At 47.9% G+C, this 22303-nt stretch overlaps 1 protein-coding gene across 3 annotated transcripts in view; it reads right to left on the reverse strand.

The window, feature by feature from the left end:
- lrrc4ba (leucine rich repeat containing 4Ba) overlaps positions 1 to 22303 on the reverse strand; it is a 232063-nt gene that overhangs the window by 12109 nt on the left and 197651 nt on the right. The gene's annotated exons all lie outside the window — the stretch shown is intronic.

Below are 22303 nucleotides of genomic sequence, written 5' to 3' on the forward strand. Positions count from 1 at the left end.
GCTGATCTACCCGAGGCAGCACTTAGCCTCAGGGGGATGTGTGCGCTCTTTCATGTACATGCACAAAAGAGCATACTCCCGGCTGAGGGAATCTTCTCCCCCACCCGCGCAGGGAGCGCATAGCGCATCCTGGCGGACATCACGCTGGGTGGGCCTTAATTGGCCCACCCACATAAAATGGCGGCGCGCCCCCGATCAGGGGCGCCGATCGGAAGCACGCCCGCCCACACCCACTCCTGCACGTCCCCCCCAACGGGGTGGGGTGGGGGGGTGGGGGGGGGGGGAATTTTCTCCTATGTGTAAACAGGTGTGTCAGGGTGTCAGGCTGTTTGTTTGAGTGCATGTTAGTGCATGTATCCACTAGTTTGTGTGTGAATACGTGTGTAAGTGTCAATGTAGGTGGGTGTATGGGGGTGTAACATGTGGGTCTGTATGTGTGCAGGAGGGTATAAGTTTGTTCATATGTGTCCCATGAGATGTGAGCGTTGATGGCAAGGCTGGCAATTGTTGGTCATCTCTCATTGCCCCTTAACCATCTCTGCTCAGAAGAGAACTATCTCAGCCTCTCCAATATGTCCAGTGAAAACCTTGGGGTCATTAAAACTGGGGGTCAGTCACAGTGAAGTTATACTGTCTGCATTAAATACATAAATTAAATATTAATTAAGATTGAACATAGATCCATTAATTTTAAGCTGTTTCCATTTCTATGATTGAAGTTCAGAGCCTGATTGAAATGATGGGATAAGACATGTCTCAATTCTCTGAGATTGACAGTGATTGTCTCACCATTGATCCTTAATTGAATCAATGTGATGAGGGATATTCATGGAATACTGTGTCACATTGGCTGTACGGTATGTGGCACCAGTAGACTCAGGGTGTCATGCTTGCTGTACAGTGTGACACCAGTCAACGTTCCAAAGCACAGGTTAAATGCTGGCCTTACCCTGGTCGTGAATCGGATGCAATGAGTGAGCTGGAGGCTATTGGAGGGGGTGATGTGGACCTGCAGTAAACGAGGGGCAGGCTGAATGGCCGTGGTGGGTAGCAGTGGCTTTATATCACCTTTCAAGATGTGTTAGATACAATTCATTATTTTGGAACGTAGTCACTGTTTTTATGGAGAAAAGTAGGAACCGTGTGCTGCACAGTAAGATCCCATTAAAAACAATTGGATGCATGACAGTTAATCTGTAGCAGTGTTGCTGATTGAAGGGGGAATGTTGGCTCAGAACACCTGAACCACTTGAACTCAGTACTCAGTACGCCCATATTTACATACTCACTATCTCACACATACTCTCCCCACTTTCCCACTCTGTCTCTCTCTCTCTCTTTCTCTCGCCTCACTTTCCCACTCTGTCTCTCTCGCTCTCCTCCCTTTCCCACTCTGTCTCTCTCGCTCTCCTCTCTCTCGCCTCCCTTTCCCACTCTGTCTCTCTCGCTCTCCTTCCTTTCCCATTCTGTCTCTCACTCTCCCCTCTTTCCCACTCTCTCTCTCCTCCCTTTCCCACTCTGTCTCTCTCCCCCTTTCCCGCTCTGTCTCTCACTCTCCCCTCTTTCCCACTCTCTCTCTCCCCTCTTTCCCAATCTGTCTCTCTCCCCCTTTCCCACTCTGTCTCTCTCTCTCTCTCCTCCCTTTCCCACTCTCTCTCTCTCTCCTCCCTTTCCCACTCTCTCTCTCTCTCCCCCCTTTCCCGCTCTCTCTCTCCCCTCTTTCCCGCTCTGTCTCTCACTCTCCCCTCTTTCCCACTCTGTCTCTCTCCCCCTTTCCCACTCTGTCTCTCACTCTCCCCTCTTTCCCACTCTCTCTCTCCCCTCTTTCCCACTCTGTCTCTCACTCTCCCCTCTTTCCCACTCTCTCTCTCCCCTCTTTCCCACTCTCTCTCTCCCCTCTTTCCCACTCTGTCTCTCACTCTCCCCTCTTTCCCACTCTCACTCTCTCCCCTTTCCCACTCTGTCTCTCACTCTCCCCTCTTTCCCACTCTCTCTCTCCCCTCTTTCCCACTCTGTCTCTCTCCCCCTTTCCCACTCTGTCTCTCTCTCTCTCCTTCCTTTCCCACTCTCTCTCTCTCTCCTTCCTTTCCCGCTCTGTCTCTCTCTCTCTCCTCCCTTTCCCACTCTGTTTCTCACTCTCCCCCCTTTCCCACTCTGTCTCTCTCTCTCTCCTCCCTTTCCCACTCTGTCTCTCTCCCCCTTTCCCACTTTGTCTCTCACTCTCTCCTCTTTCCAACTCTCTTTCTCTCTCCCCCCTTTCCCACTCTTTCTCTCTCCCCCCTTTCCCATTCTGTCTCTCTCACTCTGCCCCCTTTCCCACTCTGTCTCTCATTCTCCCCTCTTTCCCACTCTGTCTCTCTCACTCTGCCCCCTTTCCCACTCTGTCTCTCTCTCTCCCCTCTTTCCCACTCTCTCTCTCACTCTCCCCTCTTTCCCACTCTGTCTCTCTCCCCCTTTCCCACTCTGTCTCTCTCACTCTGCCCCCTTTCCCACTGTCTCTCTCTCTCCCCTTTCCCACTCTGTCTCTCACTCTCCCCTCTTTCCCACTCTCTTTCTCTCCCCCTTTTCCCACTCTGTCTCTCTCACTCTCCCCTCTTTCCCACTCTGTCTCTCACACTCTCCCCTCTTTCCCACTCTCTTTCTCTCCCCCCTTTTCCCACTCTGTCTCTCTCACTCTCCCCTCTTTCCCACTCTGTCTCTCTCACTCTGCCCCCTTTCCCACTCTCTCTCTCTCTCCCCTTTCCCACTCTGTCTCTCACACTCTCCCCTCTTTCCAACTCTCTTTCTCTCTCCTCCCTTTTCCACTCTGTCTCTTTCACTCTCCCCCCTTTCCCGCTCTGTCTCTCACTCTCCCCTCTTTCCCACTCTCTCTCTCTCCCCCCTTTTCCCACTCTTTCCCACTCTCTCTCTCCTCCCTTTCCCATTCTGTCTCTTTCACTCTCCCTCCTTTCCCACTCTGTCTCTCTCACTCTCCCCTCTTTCCCACTCCACCTCTCTCTCTAACCCCTCCCCTCTCAAGACCATCCCGCAGCATTTACAGCCGCTGAGTCACTCTCAGAGCGCAGTCACTGTTGTGTGATAATCGCTGCAGCCAATTTGTGTACAACAAGATCCCAAAAACAGCAGGGACAAGATTAACCTGTTTTCGTGATGTTTGTTGGGGGGACAAATATTGTCCAGAACAGCTGTTTTTCTTCCAATAGCGGCCATGGGACCTTTTACAGCCAGCCAGAGAAGACAGGGCCCTGGGTTAACTAGCTCATTCTGAAAAGCAGCAATTCAACTGATGTAGCCCTACCTCCATTCTGCACTGGAAATGTCAATATAGGTCATTCGTTCAAACCCCTGGAGTTGGGCGTGAACTGATGACCTACAGGGACAGAGGCAGGAAAGCTAGCAACTCAACCAGGCAGACGCACATACGAATTCATCCGACACCTTATCAGGTTTACGGCCCTTATTTATTATGGCCAATATTTTGTTCAAATTTAAATAAGCTGATGTTTTGTTCTGCTTGGCACTGACCCTTGGTGCCTTTTCTTGCCTATCTATAATGGCTCTCAGCCCCTAGAGCATGTGACGCATGCCAAACTGTCTGAGGAATTGCAGAGATTATATTTAGAATGATTTCTGTCTTCTCAATCTCCTATGCTCCATTGTTGATGTATCAGGCTGGCATCTGCCTGACTCATCCTGTCCTTCCTGCTCGCAAACAGGGACGATCTGTTATCACAAGGCTGGGAAAGAGAGCCCTTGAGGTCACCCTGCCAGTTTAACCTTGCCAGCTTCCGAAATCCTTTATTTCCCATTGATGTCACAACGCCAATATGAGAATCCTTAACACTACTAGAAGCTTAAACTGTCAGACATCACTTCTGGATTCCATGTTTGTCAACACGAGGGACCCAAGTGTGATAGGATGGAACATTCTGCCTCTTTTTTTTTACCCTCTAATGGCTCCCAGGGCAGGTACAGCACGGGGTTAGATACAGAGTAAAGCTTCCTCAACACTGTCCCCATCAAACACTCCCAGGGCAGGTACAGCACGGGGTTAGATACAGAGTAAAGCTCCCTCTACACTGTCCCCATCAAACACTCCCAGGGCAGGTACAGCACGGGGTTAGATACAGAGTAAAGCTTCCTCAACACTGTCCCCATCAAACACTCCCAGGACAGGTACAGCACGGGGTTAGATACAGAGTAAAGCTTCCTCAACACTGTCCCCATCAAACACTCCCAAGGCAGGTACAGCACGGGGTTAGATACAGAGTAAAGCTTCCTCTACACTGTCCCCATCAAACACTCCCAGGGCAGGTACAGCACAGGTTTAGATACAGAGTAAAGCTCCCTCTACACTGTCCCCATCAAACACTCCTAGGACAGGTACAGCACGGGGTTAGATACAGAGTAAAGCTCCCTCTACACTGTCCCCATCAAACACTCCCAGGATAGGTACAGCACAGGGTTAGATACAGAGTAAAGCTTCCCCTACACTGTCCCCATCAAACACTCCCAGGGCACGTACAGCACCGGGTTAGGTACAGAGTAAAGCTCCCTCTACACTGTCCCCATCAAACACTCCCAGGACAGGTACAGCACGGGGTTAGATACAGAGTAAAGCTTCCTCTACACTGTCCCCATCAAACACTCCCAGGGCAGGTACAGCACAGGTTTAGATACAGAGTAAAGCTCCCTCTACACTGTCCCCATCAAACACTCCCAGGACAGGTACAGCACGGGGTTAGATACAGAGTAAAGCTTCCTCTACACTGTCCCCATCAAACACTCCCAGGACAGGTACAGCACAGGGTTAGATACAGAGTAAAGCTTCCCCTACACTGTCCCCATCAAACACTCCCAGGGCACGTACAGCACTGGGTTAGGTACAGAGTAAAGCTCCCTCTACACTGTCCCCATCAAACACTCCCAGGGCAGATACAGCATGGGGTTAGATACAGAGTAAAGCTCCCTCTACACTGTCCCCATCAAACACTCCCAGGACAGGTACAGCACCGGGTTAGATACAGAGTAAAGCTTCCCCTACACTGTCCCCATCAAACACTCCCAGGGCACGTACAGCACCGGGTTAGGTACAGAGTAAAGCTCCCTCTACACTGTCCCCATCAAACACTCCCAGGACAGGTACAGCACGGGGTTAGATACAGAGTAAAGCTTCCTCTACACTGTCCCCATCAAACACTCCCAGGGCAGGTACAGCACAGGTTTAGATACAGAGTAAAGCTCCCTCTACACTGTCCCCATCAAACACTCCCAGGACAGGTACAGCACGGGGTTAGATACAGAGTAAAGCTCCCTCTACACTGTCCCCATCAAACACTCCCAGGCCAGGTACAGCACAGGGTTAGATACAGAGTAAAGCTTCCCCTACACTGTCCCCATCAAACACTCCCAGGGCACGTACAGCACTGGGTTAGGTACAGAGTAAAGCTCCCTCTACACTGTCCCCATCAAACACTCCCAGGGCAGATACAGCATGGGGTTAGATACAGAGTAAAGCTCCCTCTACACTGTCCCCATCAAACACTCCCAGGACAGGTACAGCACCGGGTTAGATACAGAGTAAAGCTTCCCCTACACTGTCCCCATCAAACACTCCCAGGGCACGTACAGCACTGGGTTAGGTACAGAGTAAAGCTCCCTCTACACTGTCCCCATCAAACACTCCCAGGGCAGATACAGCATGGGGTTAGTTACAGAGCCAAGTTCCCACTACGCTTCCTCATCCAACACTCCAACAGTCAATCATAGTGAGATTAGGTACAAACCCAAGTTTCCATTAAGCACCTCCAGATCAGCTGTAGCACAGTAAATATAAAGCTCTCTACAAGCATTCCCACATCTAGTTTGAGCAAGACGCAGATGGGAATGTCCACTTGATGAGTGTAGTAATTGCCAGCATGGGGATGGGGAAGGGGACGAGACTTCACAATCAGGCAAATTATGATTGGCAGATAAGATGAATAGTGGGGATCTGCTGCCTTCCAGGAGAAACTCGGGGAATCTGTAAACGTGACATCGCTGAAAAGAGAGACATGTTGCTGAAGCTTTTCATTTTCTACTCATCAGGACAAATACAAGAATGCCAAATTTCAAACGATGGAAATAATTTACACTACAGGAGAAAAGGCTGCTGATTGGCCGGCATGTCGACTCAGATTGGTCGATGCGATGTCATGGAGAAAGCGATGGGGAACTCTAGGCTCCACAAGTTCCTGAGTCGATGTTGTTCTGAATGACATCGCTTTTGGCAACGCCTCGGCCAATCAGAATCAACTTGCCAGCCAATCAGCACCCCTTTTGCCTGTAGTATGAAGTTTTGTGGTTGTTTGAAATTTGGCATTCTTGCATTTGTTCTGATGAGCGCAAGGCAAAAAGCTCTGACAACATGTCTCTCCTTTCAACAATATTCAAGCTCTGTACTACCAAGCTAACTGTGATAGCGAGAATTGTCTCTCTTTCAGAGCAGCTGCTTGTTAACTGTTGGTTTCCTGAGGCTGACTAAGAGTTCCCTGAGCCTGGTGGGGGAGGGGTTAGCGGTCGGAAGGACCATCCCGTCTGGTGCTTCCAAACACAACAAATTCGGTAACAACCGTGTCCTATCCAAAAGTGGAGAACGATGGTCACTTGGGAGTTCGCTCGTCAAGGACCCAGCTTTCAGCTCGTAGTAGCTGGAATAATCAGGTCCTGATCCCAGCTAGGTTTAGGAGAGGGCCAAGGGGTCTCCCTGGAGGTGATAAACCCAATCTGAGGCATCTTCAAATTGGCTACTCGCCAAGAGATTGGGGGGAAACTGCAGCCCTCTGAGGGGACATTGCCTGGTATGGGGGCAAGTAAGAAGGAATATTACAAACTTTTAAACTGTACAAAGTTGCTACAGCAGCAGCCTATTGGGTAAGGGTGACACTCAATTGTTAGAACACGCCGGAAGGTCCTGCATTAGATTCCCCGTCTCCCCCGCGTTCGATGACCTCAGCCAAAGCTGAGTGTTCGATGACAACAGGCTCAACTGCGCGATATACTGCACCATCAAACAGCCTGACACGACTGTAGGTTCTACATGAAGCATGATCATTAGTGTGAAATAGCAGAGACCTGTTGTCAGCCATGAAACTGTACCCTAACAGGAGACTGCATCTTTGGAAGCAACCAAGAAAAGTTGGGGATACAGATAATAAAATGCATATAAATTTTGCCCTGGTTTGATTTCTGCTCCAAAGCCCTAACGGAGCGCACCAGCGCGTGTTTGTGGATTTTTACACAGTGAAGATTTATTTTCTTATTTGGTATTCCTCTGAATGATTTTCTGAAGCTTTCGCCCTTTATTCTGCCCTTGCTCCTCCCCGACTCTACACGCACAAAGTGTGCTGGACCGAAATGGGATTGAAGTTCAGCTTTTATGTTGTTGAAAAAAACCCCAGCAAATCTGTGGTAATTGTTAAGTAAAGTACACAGCCGAATGAACAGGAAAGTCTGTACAGTTATTTAGCATCAAACCTTACCCCTGCTGGACCAACAGGAGTTCCATAGTTACACAGTGAACAATCCTTACCCTGCTAAACAAACAGCAACTCCAAACATTTACACAGTGAGCAACCCTTATCCCGCTGAACTGCAATTACTCTGCATAAGTTACACATGAGCTAATCCTTGCTAACCTGAATTAACAACTTTGTACGGTTGCAGAGTGAGTAGCCCTTATTTGGCTGTAAAAACAGGAACTCTACAAAGTTACACAGTGTGCCATCCTTACCCTGCTGAACAAGCAGGAACTTTGCGCAACATTACAACTGCTGAATTTTTGTGCAGTTACTCAATGAGTAACCTTTGCTCAATAAACAGCAAGTTATAATGATTAACCTTTGTCAATTCAATGCACAGGATGAAAGGTGTAGCCTGAAATGTAATGCAACTAAAGAGGAAATAGTGTCGTGGTCATTATGGCACAGCTGGAGGCCATTTGGCCCATCGGGTCCATGTGGGCTGTCCGTGGAGCAATGCAGTCTGTCCCATCCTCCCACTCTATCCCTGTATCCCTGCAAGTTTATTTCCCTCAAGAGCCCATCTAATTTCCTTCTGAAATCCTCGGTCATCTTTGCTTCCAGCACCCTCATAGGCAGTGAGCTCCAGGTCATTACCACTCGCTATGTAAAAACGTTCTCCCTCACATCCCCTACAACTCTTGCCCGAAACCTTAAATCTGTGCCTCCTAATCCTTGTACCATCAGCTAATGGGAACAGCTTTTCCTTGTCTATTTTACCTCCTCTTCCAGGTACCAAAAGGACATTGGCAAACATGGACTTCCATTGGATTGGTCCATGATTACACTTGGCAAAGTACTGCAGTGGTTTGCCATTGCCTTCAGCGGTATGGCTGACCAGGAAACTCTCCCACTCTTACCGCCTGCCATCAGGTATTTCAGAAGGGTTTACAGGCTGATAATAAACCTGTTGGGCTCCATTATGACTGCACCTTCCATGGCCATCAACTCCTAGAGTGGAACTTGAAACCAGAGCTTCTGGCCCAGAGATAAGAATGCACCATAAGATCTCCCCACTACCTTAGCCAAACCTGTCATAATCTTGTAACCTCTGTCAAATCTCCCCTCAATCTCCTTCACTCCATGGAGAACAACCCCAACATCTACAACCTTGTAGCTAAAATCCACCATCCCTGGAACCATTCTGGTAAATCTCCTCTGCACTTTTTTTTCAAAGACCCTCACATCCTTCCTAAAGGGTGGTGGCCAGAATGGGACACAATATTCTAGTTGTAGCCTAACCAGAGCTTTATAAAGGTTCAGCATAACTCCTCTGCTTTTGTACTCGATGCCTGTATTTATGGAGCACAAGATTCTGTATGCTGACTGCTTTTCCCAGATTTTCTAATCTCAGCTTCAAAGTGATACTATCTTCCGAAAACCGAAACTCATTCACATTAATGCAACAAGTGAAGGGCATGAATGACTATCCCTTGTGCTGATGCTTAATGTGTGCCTTGTATGCATATGCTGTGAACAGCTAACTCTGCAGACTGTGTTTGGAGAGAGAGGGTGCTTGCTTTCTGACCATAAGACCCGACCGGGCACAAAAATCACCCTCGCTGACGTTGAGCGAGCGTCCCGATGTCATCGCGCACTCTCGCGATCTTTCGGTTGGCGGGCGCGTGTGAGAGACGGCACCACCGACAGTCAAGAAGCTTATTAAGGCCCTTAAGCAATGAATTTGTATTTTCCGCTGCCCGCTCAACCATTCGGTGGGCAGGCGGGCGAATCGGCCAGGCCACCTGTGCATTTTGTACGAAACCTCATCCACGGGGTGGGATGAGGTTTCCAATGGCAAATAAAATAGCGGAAAAAAATTTTCAACTTCAATTCAAACATGTCCCTCTTCCCATGGGCTGAGTCACATGTGGGGACATGTTTATACCATTCATTACATCTTCATTTTCCTTTGTCCAAACCTTCAGCTCCCTGAGGACACAGAGCTTTCAGCCCCTGCTCTCCTGCGCCCGCGCTGACTTCTGCACTCACGCTCCTCGTGCCCCCACCCCGGCAGCGCTGAGCTTTTCACCCAGCTGGCCGTTAATTGGCCATCCAGCGTGAAATCGCGGTTGGGGTCCAATCGCGGGCTGTGGTCCGTTTGTCCACCGCGTCCACCTGACGAAGGGAAAGTCCTGTCCTAAGGATCCTTGAAAGATTACTACCAGTCATCCACTGTCTGCAGCTACTTCCTTTAATATCCTAGGATACAACCCATCAGGTCCAGGGGACTTATTGGCCTTTGGCCCCATTAGTTTCCCTAGTACTTTTTCTCTAGTGATAGTTATTGCATTTATTTCTTCCCCCCTTTATTATTTAGTATTTTTGGAACACTATTAGTGTCTTCCACTGTGACGGCTGATGCAACTCCTCTGCCATTTCCTGGTTCCCCATTATTATTCCCCCAGCCTCATTCTCTTAGGGGCCTATGTTCACTTTGGCCTCTCTTCCTTTTTTATATACTTAAAGAAGCTCTTAATGTCCGTTTTTATACTACTTGCTACTTTACCCTCAAAGTTTATTTTTTCCCTCTTTATTATTTTTTTGGTCATCTTTTGTTGGTTTTTAAAACTTTCCCAATCCTCTGGCTTGCTACTAATCTTTGCCACATTGTATGTTTTTTTTCAATTTGATACTATTCTTAACTCCCTTGGTTAACCATGATTGGTTTACCCCCTTCTTAGAATCCTTCTTCCTCACTGGGATATATCTTTGTTGAGAGTCATGAACTATTTTCTTAAAAGCCTGCCATTGTTCATCCGCTGTCTTTTCTGCTAAACTCCTTTCCCAGTCCACTCCAACCAACTCTGCCCTCATTCCATTGTAATTACCCCTATTTAAGTTTAGCACAGTTGTTTCCGACCCAAGTTTCTCACTCTCAAACTGAATGCTAAATTCTACCTTGTTATGGTCACTGTTTCCTCGGGGATCTTTTACTCTGAGATCATTTATTAAACCTGCCTCAATACACATTACCAGCTCCAAAATAGCCTGATCCCTGGTTGGATCCACAACATATTGTTCTACGAAACTGTCCCGAATACACTGTATGAATTCTTGATCGTGGCTACCTCTGCCAATTTGATTTTCCCTATCTACATGGAGATTAAAGTCACCCACGACTAATGTACTGCCTTTTTTACACACCCTCATTATCTCCTGATTTAATCTATGTCCTACAGTATAGCTATTGTCAGGGGGCCTATAGACTACTCCCGCCAGTGTCTTCTTCCCCTTATTATTTCTTACCTCCACCCATATGGATTCTACCTTTTCCGATCCAAGATCATTTGTTGCTATCGCACTTATTCCAGCGTGTAAGAAAACACTTTTCATGACCCAAACCCCACCTTGTAGTGTTCAATTGTTCTGTGTTTGATTATGTGAGTCTGATAACTGATCTATACTCACTGTGCTTGATTGGTTAATTCTGGGTGTTGAGTCAGAGCAAAGTTAACAGGCACCACAGAAGCTACTAGAAACTGAGCTGCAAGCATGCGTGCAGACGTTTTGTGACTGTAGAGATATCTTAAAGCGCTTTACAGTCAATGAAGTGAAGGCATTGTTAGAATGTAGGAAACACAGCAGCCAATTTGTACACAGCAAGATCCCACAAACAACAATGTGGCAATGATCAGACAATGTGATTTTCGCCGAGGGATAAAGAGTGGCCAAGGCATTAGGGAGAATTTCCCTTTCCTCCTTCAAACTAGTGGCCGTGGATCTTTTACCACCCCCCCCCCGCCCCCCGCCCCATCGGAGATGGCAGATGAAGCTAACATCTCATCTGAAAGATGGCATCGCCAATAGCACAGCTCTCCCTCCGTTTTGATCTCACACTCAGGCAGATAAGGAGGGCCTCTAGGCATGCTCAGAGTGCTGACCCCCTGACCAGCCACTGGATGCTCACCTCCGGGCACCTGAACTGGCCATTGCTGGTGCATGAAACTGGAGGCCAACTGAAAATTCCAGAAAGTTTCCTTGATTGGACATAACTAAGTTCTTACCGAGCCTAATCTACTACCCACCCCATGTGTTGTACGTTTCACCTATCAGATCTACGCAGTGATGAAACTAGTTTCTAAGTGTCATGCTTTACTTACAAGAGTTTTAAGATATCTCTGCAGTCACAAAATGTCTGCACTCATACTTAGTGTTCAATTTCTAGCAGTTTCTGTTTACTTTGCTCTGAGTCAACACCCAGAACTAATCAATCGAGCACAGTGAGCATGGATCAGTTACCAGACTGACACAATCAAGCACAGAACAATCGAACACTACAGGGTGGGGGTGAGGAGTCCTGCCATCCCCAAAATCAGCTCCCCTAAAATGGCTGGTGCCAGGAACGCCATCAGGATCGAAGCAGGCACGTGGTCGGTGCCGGTATTTTTGGGCCCTGGCCCTCTCCGTTCCCACCCCTGGAGGAGCCCATAAGTCCTGCCCTACCGGTTTCCCACTCATGCTAAAAATGAGGAAGACCCTCTTTGTCTGCCACTTAACACATACTCTGCACTTTTCCAACATTAACTCCCATTTGAAAGACCAAGACAGAGACTGAAAGGACTGGGATTGAAAGATGAGGAAAGAAATCCTAGAACCCATGATTTTGTGATTCTTTTTTCCAACGGGATGTGGGCCTCGCTGGCAAGGCCAACATGTGTTGCCCTTGAACTGAGTGGCTCGCCAGTCCATTTCAGATGTAAAGAGTCAGCCATGTTACTGTGGATCTGGAGTCACATGCAGGCCAGACTGGGTAAGGATGGTGGATTTAGTGAACCAGATGGGATTTTAGAATAACCAATAGCAGTTGCATTGGCCACCATTCCTAAGACTAGCTTTACATTACAGGTTTATTAATCAAATTTAAATTCCACAAGCTGCCTTGGTGGGATTTGAACCCATATCCCCAGCACATTAGCTTGGGCCTCTGGATGACTAAGCTAGTGACATTACCATGGCACCACTCTCTCCCTCTGAAGCCTGCGCACTGTAGGAAAGAAGCAGAACCAAGGGAGGTGAAGATATGAGGCTGGTGTGGATCATTGCTGACTCGGAGTGGGGGGATGTGGGGGTGGGGGTGGGGGTGGGGGAGGGGGGTGCGGTCTGCTTGAACTCTGAACCCGGGAGGTGGGGGGGAGGGGGGAAGCATATTTGCTTTGGTAAGCGGTGGAGTGGGGTGGGGGGGTGAATTTCAATAGTGAGATGGGGCTGGGCTTGTGTTGGGGGTTCTGACATCAGGGAAACAGGCTGGGCGGTGAACTGGGGGTATTTACTCCTACTCTTCCTGGCCCACAAACAAAGCTCTAAAGATCTGGTGAAGAGGAGGAAGAATGGTCAGAGCATAGAAAGGACAAGGAAGGAAAGTTCAGAAGAGCACTGACCAAACAGATTGAGCACAGAGTAAAACCGAACCGTGTTCCGACGCCTGTAGCGATCGATAACTTTTTAGAAAGAAAGGAAGTCCCGTGAAGCCAATGGAAAGAAAACTGCTGGACAAGATTTCACTTTTTAAAACTTTTACTGCAACAAACTAACTAAAAACAACACATTCCAAACATGAATTAACAGGCGAAGGATATTTCAGACAGGTAAGTTTCAGTTTAAGTAGTCGATACAACAAAGGTACTCCTCCTGTAGTTACACTGGAATTACTTCCAGCACAAGTGAGGCACCATGTGCAACCTCACAGTCTTTCCAACTCATCCTCCGCTATGTGGGATCTCTCACTTCCCATTCAATCTTTTCGGCCCTTCAGTCGCATTCACCAGCAGCCGTATTCCATCTGAGGTCCCAGGACACAGTTAATACGGGCAAGGCGCACGTCTATGAACCCTCTCTTATTCGTGTCATGGCAGTCCTGATGGCACGGAATCCCCAGAGACTCCGTTCTCCGACAGTCTGGGGGGCATTTGCAACACAGAAACAGCAACAACAGGTCTTGTCCAGCCCCCCTGCTCCTCCTAGCTTTGGTGTTCTGTCCTTTCCAACTATATAACACACATACACACAGTCTCTGCTCTATTCTCAGTGACCCGCTTCACCACAGGAATCTGTTCAAAAACTGCCAAGCAGAAAACAGTTCCATTTGGAGGGAACTTTGCTTGTTTTCTCTATCACAGATTCTGGGTGTTCTGGACTGCTAAACAGGCTGAAGTGGGCTGAAACCAAATGCTACCGCAATTAGCTTTCTATCTACTCTTTGCTTCTTAGCTGTTCATCTCCATGGCAAACCTCAGGTCACATGGGCATTTCTTGGAACCTAACAACGTCATAATCAGAAAATCAATTAACCCACTTTCAGAATACTCCCCAGCCCCACTTTGGTCTTAAAGGAGACATCGTACAAGAAGAAAGTACAGGTTTTTCCCAAAGCACATGGTCAACACAAGTGATAGGTGATCATTGTTGAGGGGTTGTGAGAAAGAGGTCAGCAGAGTTTCAGTAGCATGGCAGCAGCTGTCAGGCTGTACACAAATTTAAACTTAAAACAGAAATTGAAGTTATTATAGTGAACTAAATGGCTGAATTTCAACCAGATCGAATGCGCCTACTGTTGCTATAGGTAATAATCTGGCCAATAGCAGTGAATTGGAGTCTACCTCTCTGGCCAAACTTTTTGGCACCTGCCCTAATATCTCCCTATGTGACTCAGTTTCACATTTTGTTTGAGAATCGCTCCTGTGAAGAGCCTTGGGATGTTTTGCTACTCTAAAGGCGCTATATAAATGCACGTTGTAGTTGTTGGTGTTGTGAATTGAGAATACAATGGTACAGGGAGGGGGATAGCTGGATCCCAAGGGGAAATGGATACAAGTCAGTGTTGCAAAGGGGAAACATAAGAATTAGGGAAGGAGTAGGCCATTCGGCCCTTTGTGCCTGTTCCACCATTCAATAATATCACAGCTGATCCTCAACCTCAACTCTTTTTAAAAATTCATTCTTGGGACGTGGGCATCGCTGGCTGGGCCAGCATTTGTTGCCCATCCCTAATTGCCCTTGAGAAGGTGGTGATGAGTTGCCTTCTTGAGCCGCTGCAGTCCCTGTGGTGTAGGTACACCCACAGCGCTGCTAGGAAGGGAATTCCAGGATTTTGACCCGGCGACAGTGAAGGAACGGCGATATGTTTCCAAGTCAGGATGGTGAGTGGCTTGGAGGGGAACTTCCAGGCGGTGGTGTTCCCATGCGTCTGCTGTCTTTCCTGTCCAATCCTCATACTTATTGCTGTCTTCGTGTCCATAGACCTCAGCCTTGAACTTACTCGATGACTAAGCAGCCGCAGCCTTCTGGAGTTGAGAATTCCAAAGATTCACAACCCCCTGAGTCCAAAGAAGCAAAAATTGGAGAAATAATAAAACAGGAGGGGAAAATTAATTATTGTTTATCCTCATGCTCAGCACATGTGAAGTGAATTTATAGCAAGCTATATCTGTTGCATTTCATTATATTGTACTTAATATAACTTGAAATCAATTATAACCACGAAATGCAATAGTACATAGTGGTTGCTCATGTGGGAATATAAAAGAAAGTAAGCCAGAGGTTCACAAAGAGTAGGGTTAGGCATCTTGCCAAGAAGCTGAAGGAACAGTAAGACTGTGTTAATACTGATATTTGTTCACTGTAATGAGTTGCTGTGTAGAATTGTTTAGTGAGGTAGGGGGTGGTGAAAGAGTGGCTGGCAGATGATACCCATTGGAAGGTTTATACTGAATTGGAGCTGTTGGTGCATCAGGACCAATGGGCTGCACTTAACCGGGTCAGGCCCCCTTGACCAAGCGCTTGGCCATCAGTGCTAACGTCTCCTGATGTGCCTCAGTGTCAACAACACTTCAGAGCAGCGCTTTGGGATGTTTTACTGCGTTAAAGGCTATGCAAATGCAAGTTGTTGTTGTTCTGAGTGGAGGGTACAGTGGTATAGGGAGGGGTTTTCCTGAGTCCTGTGAAGAAAATGGATACAAGTCAACATTGAATGAGGCAACGAAGAAATAATGAAACCGAGAGGGCAAGAGTTAGAAATGATTCATTCTCTTGCTAAGCCCAAGCAAAATAAATTTCTGAAAAAAAATAGACGTGCTGATGAAGCTTTTGGTCTTGCACTCATCAGGACATTTGGAATAATGTCAAATTTCAAAGGGCGCAGCAACTTATACTGCATGAGGAAAAGATGCTGACTGTTACTGACCATACTCAGCCAGCCCATGCTTGCGAAACTCAGAACATAACGGGCAGAATCTTCTGGTGGGCGTGCGGGGGTGGGCTCGGCACGCTGATGCACAAAGTGATGCGTGGTGACCTCGGGCGTGCGCCCCGACATCACCGGGCGTCATTCCAATCTTCAGTTCGGTGGGCGCGCACCGGAGTCGGTTGCGCACCCGCCGAACTGTCAAAGGCCTATTACTACTTATCAGGGCTGCCCATCCAACCTTAAGGTTGGCGGGCAGGCGAAGAGCCCAGGCGGCCTTCGCGTTTTTCATGGAACCTCATCCATGGGCGGGATGAGGTTTCATGAAGGGTTTATAACTTCAATAAACTTTTTTATTAAAATTCATAGACACTGTCACGTGAGGGGACATGTCTGAATAATTTTTAAAATTCTTTTTTTCAATTTTTCACAATTAAATTAACCTCCCTGAGGCAGATCCGGAAGAGACCGCAGCGCCCTGACTCTCCCTCTTCCCCCCACCACCCCCTCCGACACCCGCCCGCACAGGTAGCGCTGAGCGCTTACGGGTGCGCGTCACACTGGTCCGCCTACGTAAAATGGCGGCGTGCTGGCGGCGATCGGCTGTGCGCCCGCGCCCACTCCCACCCGCCAGATGGGGAGAAAATTTTCCCCGATGTCTAACATTAGGTGTGATTCTGCAGTTGGACAGCACTTCTGCACAATCCCGAGTGTGCTAAGAATTACACTAATAACCAATTTAAGATTACCAGTTGCATTCGCAATGTGGCTCAAGTACACTTGCTAGAAGCTACATACATATTTTTTTCATTCATTGGATGTGGGCGTCGCTGGCTGGGCCAGCATTTATTGCCCCCAACCCTAATTGCCCTTAGTCAGAGGGCATTTAAGAGTCAACCACATTTCTGTGGGTCTGGAGTCACATGTAGGCCAGACCAGGTAAGGACGGCAGAATTCCTTCCCTAAAGAGCATTAGTGAACCAGATGGGCATTTACGACAACTGGCAATGGTTTCATGGTCATCACCAGCCTTTTAATTCCAGATTTTTATTGAATTCAAATTTTACCATCTGCCATGTTGGGATTCGAACCCAGGTCCCCAGAGCACTACCCCGGGCCTCTGAATTATGGGTCCGGTGGCCTGTCCTCTGCAGGCAAAAGGAACATATCCTGGCATTATGCCTTTTACAAATTAAACAAAAGCATGGGGAATAATATTTCCTTGGTACATTCTCCATGGCTGTGCCTCGACCAATCAGAGTCAACTTGCCAACCAATCGGTGCCCTTTTCTCATGCAGTATAAATTGTTTCTCCCTTTGAAATTTGGCATTCTTGCATCTGTCCTGATGGGTGCAAGATGAAGATCTTCGACTGCATGTCTCGTTTTTCAAAATATAAAATAAATCTGCATGATTGTTTCCCTGCGGGGAAAGTGCAATTTAATGAAATAACAGGGCTTTGGTAAATCCAGGGCACAGTTTATAATCCCAGGACATGGAGTTTACAGAAAGGACTTTCCGAGAAAGTAGGGTAAAGAGTGACAACTTTGATTAAGAGAGAATGTTGCACTCAACAGGCGAGGTGCCAGAGGACACGGTGCACATTGAAGTTAAGGAGAGAGAGAGATTTATATTCGCACCTTATCATGAAAGGTTTCAAAGCACTTTTCATACAATGAATTATTTTAGAGTACAATCACTGCAGTGCAGAAAAAAAACACAGCAGCCTCTTCACACATGGTAATTTTACATAGATTAGAATGAATGACCTCTTGAATATGGCTGGATGAGAAACGTTGGCCTGAATAGAATCTTCCGGCTGGTGTGTGGGTGGCGGAGTCCGCACGCCAGCGCTTAAAATATCACACGCGTCCCGACGTCAGCGCGCGGCATCGCGGTATTTCGGTCGGCGGGCGCGCTATGCAGCGGGACGTGCGCCCGCCATTAATTAAAGGCCTTGTTAAGGCCATTAACTCTCCAATCGACCTGGATTTTGAGGGGCTCGTGTGAACTTCGGGTCGGCGCACGGGCCCAACGGGCAGGCGGGTAAGTGAATTTTTTTACAAACCTCATCCTGTGGCGGGATGAGGTTTGATATCGGAATTTAAAAATTGTTATAAAGTTTTTGTGTATTTCATGAACATGTCCCATCTCGTGTGACGTTTTCACATATGGGGGACACGTTAATGATTTTTTCATTTTTCTGTTTTTAAAGTTTCACTGGTTTTCAGCGATCTCCCTGAGGCAGCACTTAGCCTCAGGAAGACGTGCGGTCTTTCGTGCTCATGTGTGAAAGAGCGCACTCTGGCAGTTGGGGAATCCCCCCCTACCTGCACAGGAAGCGCATTACGCTTCCCATTGGGTGACACGCTGGGCGGGCCTTAATTGGCCCGCCCACTTAAAATGGCGGCGGGGCCCATTTCGGCGGTGGCGATTGGCTGCCTGCCCACCGCCGAGTCGGTCAGGCCCGCCTGCCCATCAAGGGCAAAATTCTGCCCCCCTCCCTGATCCGCTTCAGATGCTATCACGGGCTTCTCCACCCCCATTCCACCCCAACAGAACCAGAGCATGGGAACTCAGTGTAATGTAAAAGAATGGAGGTAATTATAGACCCTTCCCCCTCACCTCATCCAGACAGGAAGAAAGGAGAAACAGGCAAAGGGGTTTCTACTCCAAGTGCACAAAGCTAGCACATTGATCGTAGACTTATCCAGATATTGGCAGAGAAAACAGCAAAGGAAAATCTTAAGAAGCAGACAAGGTCCTAGATAGGGTGCATGATTGTTTCCTCCTCATTTTGTAGAATGGCCAATGCCGTCTGAGACCATGGCTGGAATTTAATGCCCTCTTCCTTGGCAAATTGTGTTGGGGGTTGGGGGGGGGGGGGCGGCGGCATTTAATCAGCTGGGAGAGTGGCAGGTAGACCCCGCTGCCTCCACCTCGATTAAGCCTGTGCCGGGAGGTCCTGTGGATGGTCTTTCTGTCCCACCGCCAACTGAGGCCCTTAAGTGGGCGATTAATTCCTACTTAAGGGCCTCATCCTGCCGCTGCTGGTGTTGTTCAAAGCCAGTCAATGCCTGATGGGACCCAGCATCAGGGAGTGGGGAGGGCACTGAGAGCCACTCCCCCAATGCCCTTGCTGCCTTAGGACCCCCAGCCTCCATTGCTCACCTGTGTCCTGGATCCATGGCGATCCTGTGCCTCAGGTGGGTGTCATACCAAGAGCAGTCACTGCCTCCCAGTGGCGCTGCCATTCAAAGCAACTGCTTGGTGGGCGGGACTTCCACCCGTCACGCCACGTATTCCCCCCCAACCCACCCCGGGCCCTTGATCTCGGGGGAAGGCCCACCATTGTCCAGTTGAGCGCCTGAGTGGCACATGATGCGAAACGATGCGAGGCGGGGCTTTCACTGGCTTTCCAGCAGGCAGGCAAGACCCCCCCACCATCACCTCCATTGCACCCAGCCCATTGCTTTCTTTATTCATTCTCGAGATGTGGGCACCACTGGCAAGAGTGGAATTTATCAATTATCCCCTGAGAAGCTGTCAGCCAGCACTTCTCCTTAAATCGCTGCAGCCCGCATTGTGTGGGCGCTCCTAATTAATGGTAAGTGAGGCAGAAACATAGGAGAATTTGGATCTCGCGATTATGAATTTTATTAGAATTGAAATTCCCTTGAGGGTGCGGGGAAAGGAATGAAAATGTAACATTTAGTAGGAAGTTCTTAAAAGGAAAAGTTAATGAGAGCGCAGCACAGTTTGGGAGGGCTGAGACTATGAGAAATCGGAGTAGGAGTAGGATGTCAAGACTGCTCCATCATTCAATAAGATCATGGCTGATCTGCTATTTCAACTCCACCTCCCTGCATCATCGCTCATCCCTTAATTCCCTCAGTGCCCAAAAACCTATCGACCTTTGCCTTGAATGTACTCGATGACTGAGCATTCACAGCTCCCTGTGGTGGAGGATTCCAAAGATTCACAACCCTCTGAGTGAAGAAATTTCTCCTCATCTTTACAGATTTACAGAAGAAGTCGCATTTCAGTTTAAGCAAATATCGTTGGGGCCACAACTTAGCTCCACAAATCACAGGGCAACAGGGACCAACCTGCCTAAGTAGGATTGCAAAGTGTAGTATCAGGGATAAAACAAGCTCAGAGTCATATAAGCAAGAGAATTTATGAATGGAAAAGTTAAAGCAAACATAGGTAAAGAGAATTATGAAAGGCAAAGAAAGAAAGACTTGCATTTATATGGCGCCTCTCATGACCTCAGGATGTCCTGAAGTGCCTTCCAGCCAATGAAGTGCTTTTGAGGTGCAATCACTGTCGCAATGTAAAAAATGTGGGAGCCAATTTGTGCACAGGAAGGTCCCACAAACAGCAATTTGATGATGACCAGGTGATCAGTTTTTTTATGATGCTGATTGAGGGATAAATGTTGGCCAGGCCACGGGGGAGAATTCCCTGCTCCTCTCTGAAATAGCGCCACTGGATCTTTTACATCCACCTGAAAGCACTGAAGCACCTCAGTTTAACTTCTCATCAAAAGATAGCACCCTCGACAGTGCAGCACTCCCTCAGTACTGCACTGGGAACATCAACCTCGATTTAGTTTTCAAATCTCTGAAGTGAGCCTTGAACTCAGATCTTCTGACTCGAAGACAAGAGTACTACCACAGAAACCAGACCTGATAACATCGAGTTTAGAATTTAAAAAAGCATTTTGTTGTTGATGAGGTTGGAAGTGAAGCTCGCTGATATATTTTTAAGATTGGTTCGCAAGAGGATGGTGTAACTCTTTGGCAGCCATATTCCTGCTTTGGAGTCAGAAGGGTCAGGGTTCAAATCCTGTCCCAGAGAGCAGAGAGATCAGGAGCTGGATTTTCAATCAGAGATGGCAAGTGGGATTTTTTTTTTTAATGTTCATTTTTTCATGGGATGTGGGCAACACCAGAATTTGTTGCTCATCACTAATCATCCTTGAACTGAGTGGCTTGCTCAGCCATTTCGGAGGGCAGTTAAGAGCCAACCACATCGCTGTGGGTCTGGAGTCACATGTATGCCAGACCAGATAAGGACGGCAGATTTCCTTCCCTAAAGGGCATTAGGAAACCAGATGGGTTTTTATGATAATCAATAGTAGCTTCATGGTCCCTATTACTGAGCTTAGCTTTATGTTTGAGATTTATTAATTGAATTTAAGTTCCACCAGCTGCCATGTGAACCCATGTCCCCAGAGCACTAGCCTGGGCCCCTGGATTACAAGTCCAGTCACATTACCATTATGCCACCATCTCCCCAGCCCTCCAGCATTCAGAGATTGGAAGCTCCACCAGCCAACGTGGTTTCTGATTTGAAGAGAGAAGAATAGGTAAGTGAATTTTATTTTTTAAAATAGCACCCCTGCCTGGCCATGATCCCAGAGGGGTAACCCCTTTGGGCCTCAGTTGTGGCCTATCGGCTGTTTTGGGTCAGGGGTAGGGGAAAGGGAATACCCATTGCATGATCCATCGCCACCTCATCCTCACCCTGAGCCCAACACATTAGCCTGGACATGGGTCCAGGTTGATATGGGCTGCCCACAATGCTGGCCAAAGATCGCAGTCGGTACAAGAACAGGCCCTTCATAGGCCCTGTCATTTTCAATAATTGGCCTCCACTAGCTGCCTCCAGGAAGCAGAAGGCAGCTGATCCGACCCTGAGCTGTCCTTATTGAATATGGCTCGGGGTCAGGGTCATGGTGGTGAACCGGCATGGAAGCTGGTGGTGCGAAACTCTCCACCTGCTCGCCTGCCTCCCACCCAGACCCTGCACTAAATTAAAAATCCCAGAGCTCCTAGCCTTTGCCACATTGCCTGGTGGGTAGCCATAAAACCTTCCTGCGTTTAAAGAACTCGCCCCCGCCATTAGCTGGTTCAAAGATGGTTGCAGCCATAGACAGAGCCATCATGTCAAAGACCTCCAGACTGTTAATCCTTCCTCTAGTTCCTGCTGCCCTTCTAGGGGAACGAGTGCAGGTATGAAAACAACAAAGACACCATCTTGTCAGACCGTTAATTAGCCCATCAATCCTTCTGTAACTTCAAACTGTTCTCCAAGGGAAGAGAGCAAAGATGTGAAAGCAATCTTCCAAAGAGTTATGAATCAATCTCTCCCTCTTTCGCTCTCCCTGGTTACCTCACGTTCTGCAGGGATCATTGTGCACCAATTGCCTTGCCTATTTAGAAGCCAGACGACCATGGCATTCTGGATTAAAAACGCATAGCTACCCAGACTCTGACTAGATATACGTGTAAAGGGGAAAAAAAAGAGGTCAAACAAACAAAAACGATTACTTGACAGGTAGGTGAAAGCTCTTGGGATTCGTTGATGAGACCTGCAATTCAATGCCTGCATCCCACATCGAAAATTTAAACATATGGAGAGCTATGTCTGAACTTCCTGCATCAATCATAAGGATTAAAAATACTCCAACGCATCACAGGATTCGCAAGCGAGTGAACACTCTGAGGTGTCTGTATATAATGAGGTGAGCACGAATGTGAGTTTTCAAGTGTTC

The sequence above is a fragment of the Cetorhinus maximus genome, chromosome 29, assembly GCF_964194155.1.
Source record: "Cetorhinus maximus chromosome 29, sCetMax3.hap1.1, whole genome shotgun sequence".
In the NCBI taxonomy this organism is placed as follows: domain Eukaryota; kingdom Metazoa; phylum Chordata; class Chondrichthyes; order Lamniformes; family Cetorhinidae; genus Cetorhinus; species Cetorhinus maximus.